Below are 7,948 nucleotides of genomic sequence, written 5' to 3'. Positions count from 1 at the left end.
CATGGCATTATTTTATCATTTCCCCTGAGTTACGTGCCAGTACTTATCCCACTAACCATCCATTGACGGTGCATCATTTTATAATGTAGGTTCCTAGAGTTTTTCTATTGCACTTGTGTAGTAATAGGTGATCCGGTTTGTTAGTTGGTCTGCGTTGAAGTGGTGAGCCTTCATATTCTAGAAGGTCGGTTATTTCATTGCTTTTATTGTGGTCTTAATATTTTATTAGGTTTCTTTTCATACTTTAGAGAATGATATTTTTATTTTGTCATGGTCTGGGTCATGTCCCGACCTATTTATTATTTTGGATTTTAGAGTCTTTTATGGACAAGTGTGGGTTGGATAATTGTTTTGAACTCGTAGAACCTTTATGTTGGCATATCTATCTTACTTATTATTTGATTTTCTTCTGTTGTTTACCTTTATTATGCTTTGTTGGTTAGGCTAAATGGGTGATCTCCATCCTTCGGTGGGTTTAAGATACCCATTATGACAAGGCCCTTGTTCGAGCCATGATAGTTGGGCCATTATAACTCGGCATCAAACCCACTTTTGTGATAGCCTTATCAATATGACCCAGAGTTCAAACTGAGTTTAGGTAAATCCTGGTAAGGCATGGCGAACCTCGGTCCTGATTCAAGAAAAATCCTATTTGGTAGGGTAAACCTCAGTGAGGGCGCTAAGTCTATAAGATAGGTTTGTTGTAACACCCTAAATTAGAATAAGAAGTCTTACATTGACAAAACACATGAGAGATATTGGATAAATATTTAAATAAGCCTTTGACTCTAGTGATTTATTTTAAAGTCGTGCGGATCTAGGTCCAAAGAGAATAATATCACTAGTGGGATGGGTCATTTCAAATATAAATTGAGCATAGCATTTTAATCTAATATCAAATTAAATGAATGATTGGTGGCATTTAAAAAAAGGCTCAAATGTCTTTCTTTTAGAGGGTCTGGACACCTAAAACTCTTTATGTGCTATGATTTATGATTGTTTGAAGTTTACTATAGGATGAATCTTCACATAACTCAATTGGTAAGGAAGGTTTCAATTCGGCTATGAGTTAGGAGTTACTTGTGCCCGTAATACTTGTCTAAATAATTTCTCATACTATTAAAACATGATTTTTGGTTCTACATGTACTTGAATCTTAGCTCAGACTTCTCAGATGTTACAGGATGGATATGTATTCCTCTGGTTGGAGCTTTAATTCATAATGTACTTTTTGAAACACATGGTTCACGTTACTCTATTCATCTAGGTCCAACCAAATGTATCATTACTTGAGGTATCTTCACTGATTGCCTAGGATGAAGAGAGGCATGTGTCTAAGTGTCTTAACTATCAATGGGTGAAGTATGAACATTCAAGGCCTGCAGGATAGCTTAAGAGAATGCCTAGACCTATATGAAAATCAAAAAATATTGCTATGGATTTTTTTGGTAAGTCATACTAAGAACTTGAGGGATATGATTAGACTTGGGTTATAGTGGATCTGTGGACAAAATTAGCTCACTTCTTGCCAGTTTGGATAGACTATAGCACCAAGAAATTAGCCAAAATCTATGTCACGGATATAGTGAGGCTTCATATGCTCCCCCTTATCATTATTTCTGATATATACATAAATATACTTTAACTTTTGGGATAGGTTTTAGGAGGATTTAGGAACAAGCTAACTGTAACATAAATTTTCACTCTCATACCGACGGACAGTCGAAGATGATGATTTAGGATCAATAGGCCATGTTGAGAGATTGTGTGGCTTATTTTAGTGGTAATTGGGCTTAGTTCCTGCTATTTTGTGAGTTTTCATACAACAGTTATCACTTTGGCATCGGTATGGCCCCATTCAAGGCACTCTATGAAATGAGGTATAGATCTTCTTTGGGTGGTTTGAGATTAGATATTTTAAACATTTGGGTACTAATTTAGTAAAGGAGGTTTAAGAAAAGGTAAGGTTTATTCAAACCAAGTAGTTGGATTTTCAAAGTAGATAGAATGAGTATGCAGATCATAAGGTAAGAGACATGGATTTTAGGGTTAGTGTATAGGTATTATTAGAGTGTATCCTATGAAGGGAGTCATGAGGTTGGTAAGAAGGGCAATCTCAGCCCTTTCTATATTGGTATCTTTGATATTCTTAAGGATGTAGGCACAGGTGCACACAGACTAACATTGGCGATGGGGTAGTCAGGAGTTCATCTGGTGTTTCACATGTCCATGCTCAAAAGGTACCATGGGGATGGCGTCTACGTTATTAAATGGAAATCAATTTTGGTAGATTAGGATTTGTATTATAATGAGGAATTGGTGGCAATTCTAGATCAAGATATTTGGAGGTTAAGGACGAAGGAAATTTGTTTGATCAAGGTCCAATGAAAACATCATATAGTTGAAAAAGCCACTTGGGAAAATGAGGACATGCAGGACAAGTACCCTCGCTTATTTGAGGGTAAAAATACTCTTTTTTCTTGTTTTAACTTATTTTTCTTATTGATCATTTAGAGAAGAACAATATGTTGATCGTATTTTCCATCATTATAGGTGAGTCCTTTATTTCATGATTTAGGTTAATATTTTCCCCATATTTGAAGTTAATTTATAGATTAGTCTAGATTCAAACAAAATCTAATAAAGCTATAATCCAGGGCAACCCATGAATGGATGAGAAAAATGTGTTTGTTTTTACCTTGATTTCTAGTTAGCTAAGATGATAAGGAACCCATAGGACTATACAAAATTTTGTTTGAATAAGTAGAACACCCGAATTGATCTTAGCGTAAAGGGTATAATTTGTGATGGCTTGGATTTATGTTTTGTTATAAAAAAGAGAATTTCTTGGAAAATTCAGACATTTTTACCCACCCATGTTGCTATAAAGGCGTGTTTGTCGAAATAGCAATATGACCAAAAACAAAATAATTCCTGCCTACCTCGGTTCCTGAGGTGGTAGGGTGTGTTGATGGTGAGTTTTTTATTTTAAAAGATTTTGAAGTTAGTAGGGTTAACTTTTGTCAATATTTAGAGATTTTAAATACATAAAGATTTTTCGGTTTTGTTAGCTCTAAAATGTCATTTTTGGGTTAGCAGCACTATTAGTTTGAGTGTTGAGATTTTTGGGTGAATTTTGAGTAGTTGGTTAGAAATTTAAAAGTTTATGAACTAGAATTGAGTTAAATCAAAATTCATAGAAAATAACATCCATTTGCAATTCTAATTCCATTGAGTCTGAAATGTTGATTTTGGTCTAGTAGCATAGTTGAATTATTTTCATGGGGTTATGAATGAATCTCGAGGGTCTAATTGAAGAACTTTAAGACTTTGCTTATTTCTAGTGCCTTAGATCTGGTTTATCCAAAATTCCTTCTTCGACTGAACTAAAGTTCATTGCATTTGTGCAGAAGGAGATCCTCGTTGGACTACGCGTTTATGTGGTATTGCACCATTAACAAAGGGTCTCATTGGGCTGGATCAAGGTATTACCCATCAATTTCATGATAGGCTAGTCACGTTCACGATGGTTGGTTGGGTCAGTCCATAACATTATTTATGGTCCTTTACATTCGTGAAGAAGTGCACACCTAGATAGATTTATAATCCTATTTTGCCTCAAATTCCCATAACTAAAATTTTGAAGCTTTGAAACTCAATTTTGAGAAATTCAATATGCGACTTTTGATATTTTTTGCATTGAATAAGTTTCTAAACAAATACTTTTTATATTTCTCAAAGATTACTTCATGATTTGATCTGCAAATCTTAGCTTCTCAACTTAAAAACTTGGAACTTTTGATAAAGTTAAAAAAATGGTATTTTGATGACTTCAAGGTCAATTTTAACTTTATTTTTGATGAAATTTCATATTTAAACTCCTTAAGTTATGGGTAAATTAGTTTTATATAAATTATCATTTTGCTCCCTTGAAGACTTAGGGTTGACTTTTGGATAGATTTATTAAACTTAGACTAGAAGCATAGCAATACAGGTATAGATGAATTGTATTTATGTGTATAAATTATTCTTGATAGATTGGGGGCGTTCTAAAGTTATTTGGAAAGGGAAGGCTACTTTGTGAATGTGGTGGCTTACGATTTGACTCCAAGGTAGATTATGATTTAACTTTCTTAGAATTTTATTGGATAGAGATTTATCTTGTAAAGCAGACTATAAGTTGGGTAAATTATTCTCCTTACAGATTGTTAGTAGGAGATCAATTTCTATAGATAGTTATGCGCCTGCACCCATAACTTGTGCTTTATCTAGAGGTCAAGAAAGGGGTTGTATCCAATATAGAGGTAGAGCAAAAGGTGAAATACTAGATAGGAGATGTTCCAGGGAGATATCCCCTAAGCCAGAGGTTAAGTTTTAGGATATGGTTTATCATTTAGGGGGAGTAGGGCCAACCTAGGTTCCATAAGGTTTTAGATCCACCAAAGTATTGTAGGATATTATGGTTTGTATTTGAGTTTCTTAGACGGTGTGGTAGCGACTAAAGCTCTACTTATCACTCCTGATTGATCCAGCCTCCAAAGCAATTACTAGTTAAGGGTTTTCAGACTCCTAGGGCACAATTATCTACTCTGGCTCCCTACATTGATCTATGCTAGTTGGACTTATTTCTCCATCAGTTGTGCCTAGGTAGGTGATAACAGTATAGGAGCAAAATGTATTTGAAAAATTTGTTAGTTTGGGTTCTTCTTAGTTTACGATGCACTTGAGAAGGATACATATGAGTTTTTTGTTAGTTGTTAGGAAAGGTTGCATAATCTTAGTTTAGTTGAGTCTCTTCTTCTGGACTATAATACCATTCAGATTGTAGGCTAGAAAATTCACCCTATATGGCATGGATGTAGTTCTTCAAGGATTTCTATGGGAAATACGCACCTCACAGTTTAAGGAAGAGTTTAGGAAATGAGTTTGATAACCCAGAGTATGGTACCATGACAGTTATTAAGTATGAAACTAGGTTTCATGCTTGTCTAGGCATGATTTAATGAGTATACCCTTATAGGAAAAGTGGATTAAGAACTTTTGTAAGGGTTGAATTCCCATTTTCATTTGGCTACAATGTAGTTAGTGACTACTAGAGGTATATTTTAGTAAATATTGAACCATGCTAAGAGTATTGAGGGCATTCATTTATGTACCTATTGAAGTAATTATAAGAAGGCTCACAAATATGGTCATTCAAGTGGCTTATCATTTCAAAACCTTATCATTTCAAAGCAAAGGCTTCTAAAGTTGGGGTTATCATTATCATCCTAGTAGTACATTTTTTTGAATATTATAAACTTTAGATTGTGGTTTTTCTAGATAAAATAGTCAGGGTGAGCAAAGTTTAGAATAAGTGAATAGAGATTCTTATTCTAGATTTTTAGGTCATAATGGGTACTCTAGTTCATTTAAGAAGTTGTGATGTTTCTTTATAGGTAGGGGTGATATGATTTTGGTGAATGGGTCATCTCACAATAAATTTCCCTAGGTGTAGGCATGATCGTTTATAGTAGACTTCTTTTACATAGACTTATTAGATACTGATACCACTAGCTAGAAGTAGTGCACATGGTAAATATAGTTCTTAGGTTTCTAGGGTCCATACTTAAGCAGTTCATAGAGGTGGACATAGAGGCTCTTAGTCTGAGGACAAATGTGGATAGTGTTATGCATTCCTAAGTAGACCACAAGTAGCAACAAATACTATTTTATCATAGTTCTACTTATTCCTATATGTCAGTGCTTTTTGTATCGAGTATCGATGTGGTGTGTGAGTCACTTACTATACCTATTCATGTTGCTAATCTCATAGGTGATTCTTTAGTGGTGGAACGAGTGCACCAATCCTATATTGTGACTTCTTTTAGGTAATATACTTGAGCAAACTTTATTATTCTTGATATGGTAGATTTTGATGTGATTGACTCTTTTTGTATCATTTTGTCTTAGATGGTCATACCAAGACAGTTACCTTAGTTAAGCTGGGAGTACCAAGGTTAGAGTACAAAGGTACAAACGATTCATATCCTTAGAGGGTTATTTCTTTTCTTCAAGCTTAACTGATGGTTGAGAAAGGTTTCCTTTCTTATTTGACTTATGTACATGATAATATTGTTGACACGCTTTCTTTGTATTCAGTAAGGGTGGTTAGGGATTAATGAATCTATTTTTTTAATGACCCAAATCATTATTATATCAAAAATCATCCTGTAAAAATATTTCAACTAGGAAATACCTATTCCTGACCACATAAGGATTGTTTTATAGGAAAAAGTTGTGGTCCAAGCCAAATTTGGGCTAAAAATTGAAATTACGCCAGGCCTGCTACTTCCCACTATTGTAATATATCCACTGTTGTAGCGGTATTGTTGAAGTAGTACTCCAGTTGCTGTACCAGTAGTCGGGCAATAGCTAGGTCAAGGGTTAATTAAAAGCCTCTTTTAATTGATCTGCCATTGGCCATCCTTTTCCTCTAAAAACACCCAAAATAAATGTCACCTAGAATGATAAGAATTTAAAGGCCATGCGTTATAAGGGTAATTTTAAGGCATTACTAATAGGATTCCAATGTTAGAAGAGGCTAGATGTCCATGGTACAACTCTCAACCCTTAGTAATAGTGGATTTGTCTATGGGTAGGTTATGGTTTAATTGTAGTAGACTTGGACTAATTTCAACTAATGATGATAGTAATGTTAGAAGATTTCAGACTTAGGCCTTCGGGCATAGAGTTTGGTTGGATGGAGTAATAACCCAACTAGGATAATAAAATTATACTTGAGTGATATAATATCAAATTGTTGGCTCCTTTAATTATCAAAGGGTATGAGTATTGCACAAAATAGAGGTAATGTGGTAGAAGTTAGTATATTTATGAGTTAATCTAATGGTTATGGAAACTGTCAATGTAATGAGCATGAATTTGGGCCAGAGTAAGTATTTGGTGGGTACATAGAAGTTATTTGAGTTTTGGAGGCTATTAAAGTGAAAAACACGAAGAAGGAGACTATGGGTATGTGTGTTATGTTTATATGTTATTATTCTTAGTGGCTTGGGGATAGTCATAACATAGGGGAAGGGAAAAGAGAGGTAGTCATAGTACATGCAATCAGAGTGACTAGGAAAGGTATAAGTGATGACCTAAGGTATGAGCATATGTTAGTAAGTACGATTTATTGGGTATATCTTGGGTTACAGAGTCTGTTTTTTCGTATAGGCTTATAGATACATTTACTAATGCAACCATGTGAGATAGGTGTTTGAATAGTATTTGATACAAATGAGTTAATAGTGGTAGAGACTTCATAGGATTTATGCTTATATATGAATTAAGAGTTTGTGTTTCGTTTCAAATCGTACTTGTAATTATTAACTGCACCTTGCATTTGCATTTGCATATGAGCATGACATTGATGATTGATATGGTGATGATGTTGAGATAATATTGATGAACAGACTAAGGTCAAATAAAAATGACGTTGAGATGATATTGTTATGCTATTGATGATGAGATAGTGTTGTTGATATTGATGAAGTGATTGATGATAAGGTTAAGATGATACATACGTTTTACATGAATTTATTTAGCATATTTATTTAAGTGTGTATACATACACATAATGTGATAAACTTTATTTAAGATTTTGTTTTAGCTTAATTGATGTACTGTACATCTTTAAACTTATTAGAGTAAAAGATTGTGTCTTAGTAATTCATTGTATTTAGAGCCTATAAGCTTATGGGGTATGCTAGGTTACCCAGGCTAGTCCTTATAGTATACTAAAATTGTGAGGATTATAATATGGTCTGTAATTAATAGGGGTAAAGTAAAGGGTCATGATATTATTGGGCCAAATCACAATATTGGGTTGTGAGGGAAATAAGACAAGACATAGGGGAACTAGAGGAGAGGCCAAATTGTCAAAGGACAAAGAACCACAAAAATG

The sequence above is a fragment of the Capsicum annuum genome, unplaced genomic scaffold (assembly GCF_002878395.1).
Source record: "Capsicum annuum cultivar UCD-10X-F1 unplaced genomic scaffold, UCD10Xv1.1 ctg4857, whole genome shotgun sequence".
In the NCBI taxonomy this organism is placed as follows: domain Eukaryota; kingdom Viridiplantae; phylum Streptophyta; class Magnoliopsida; order Solanales; family Solanaceae; genus Capsicum; species Capsicum annuum.
Note: the sequence above shows the minus strand (reverse complement) of the source record.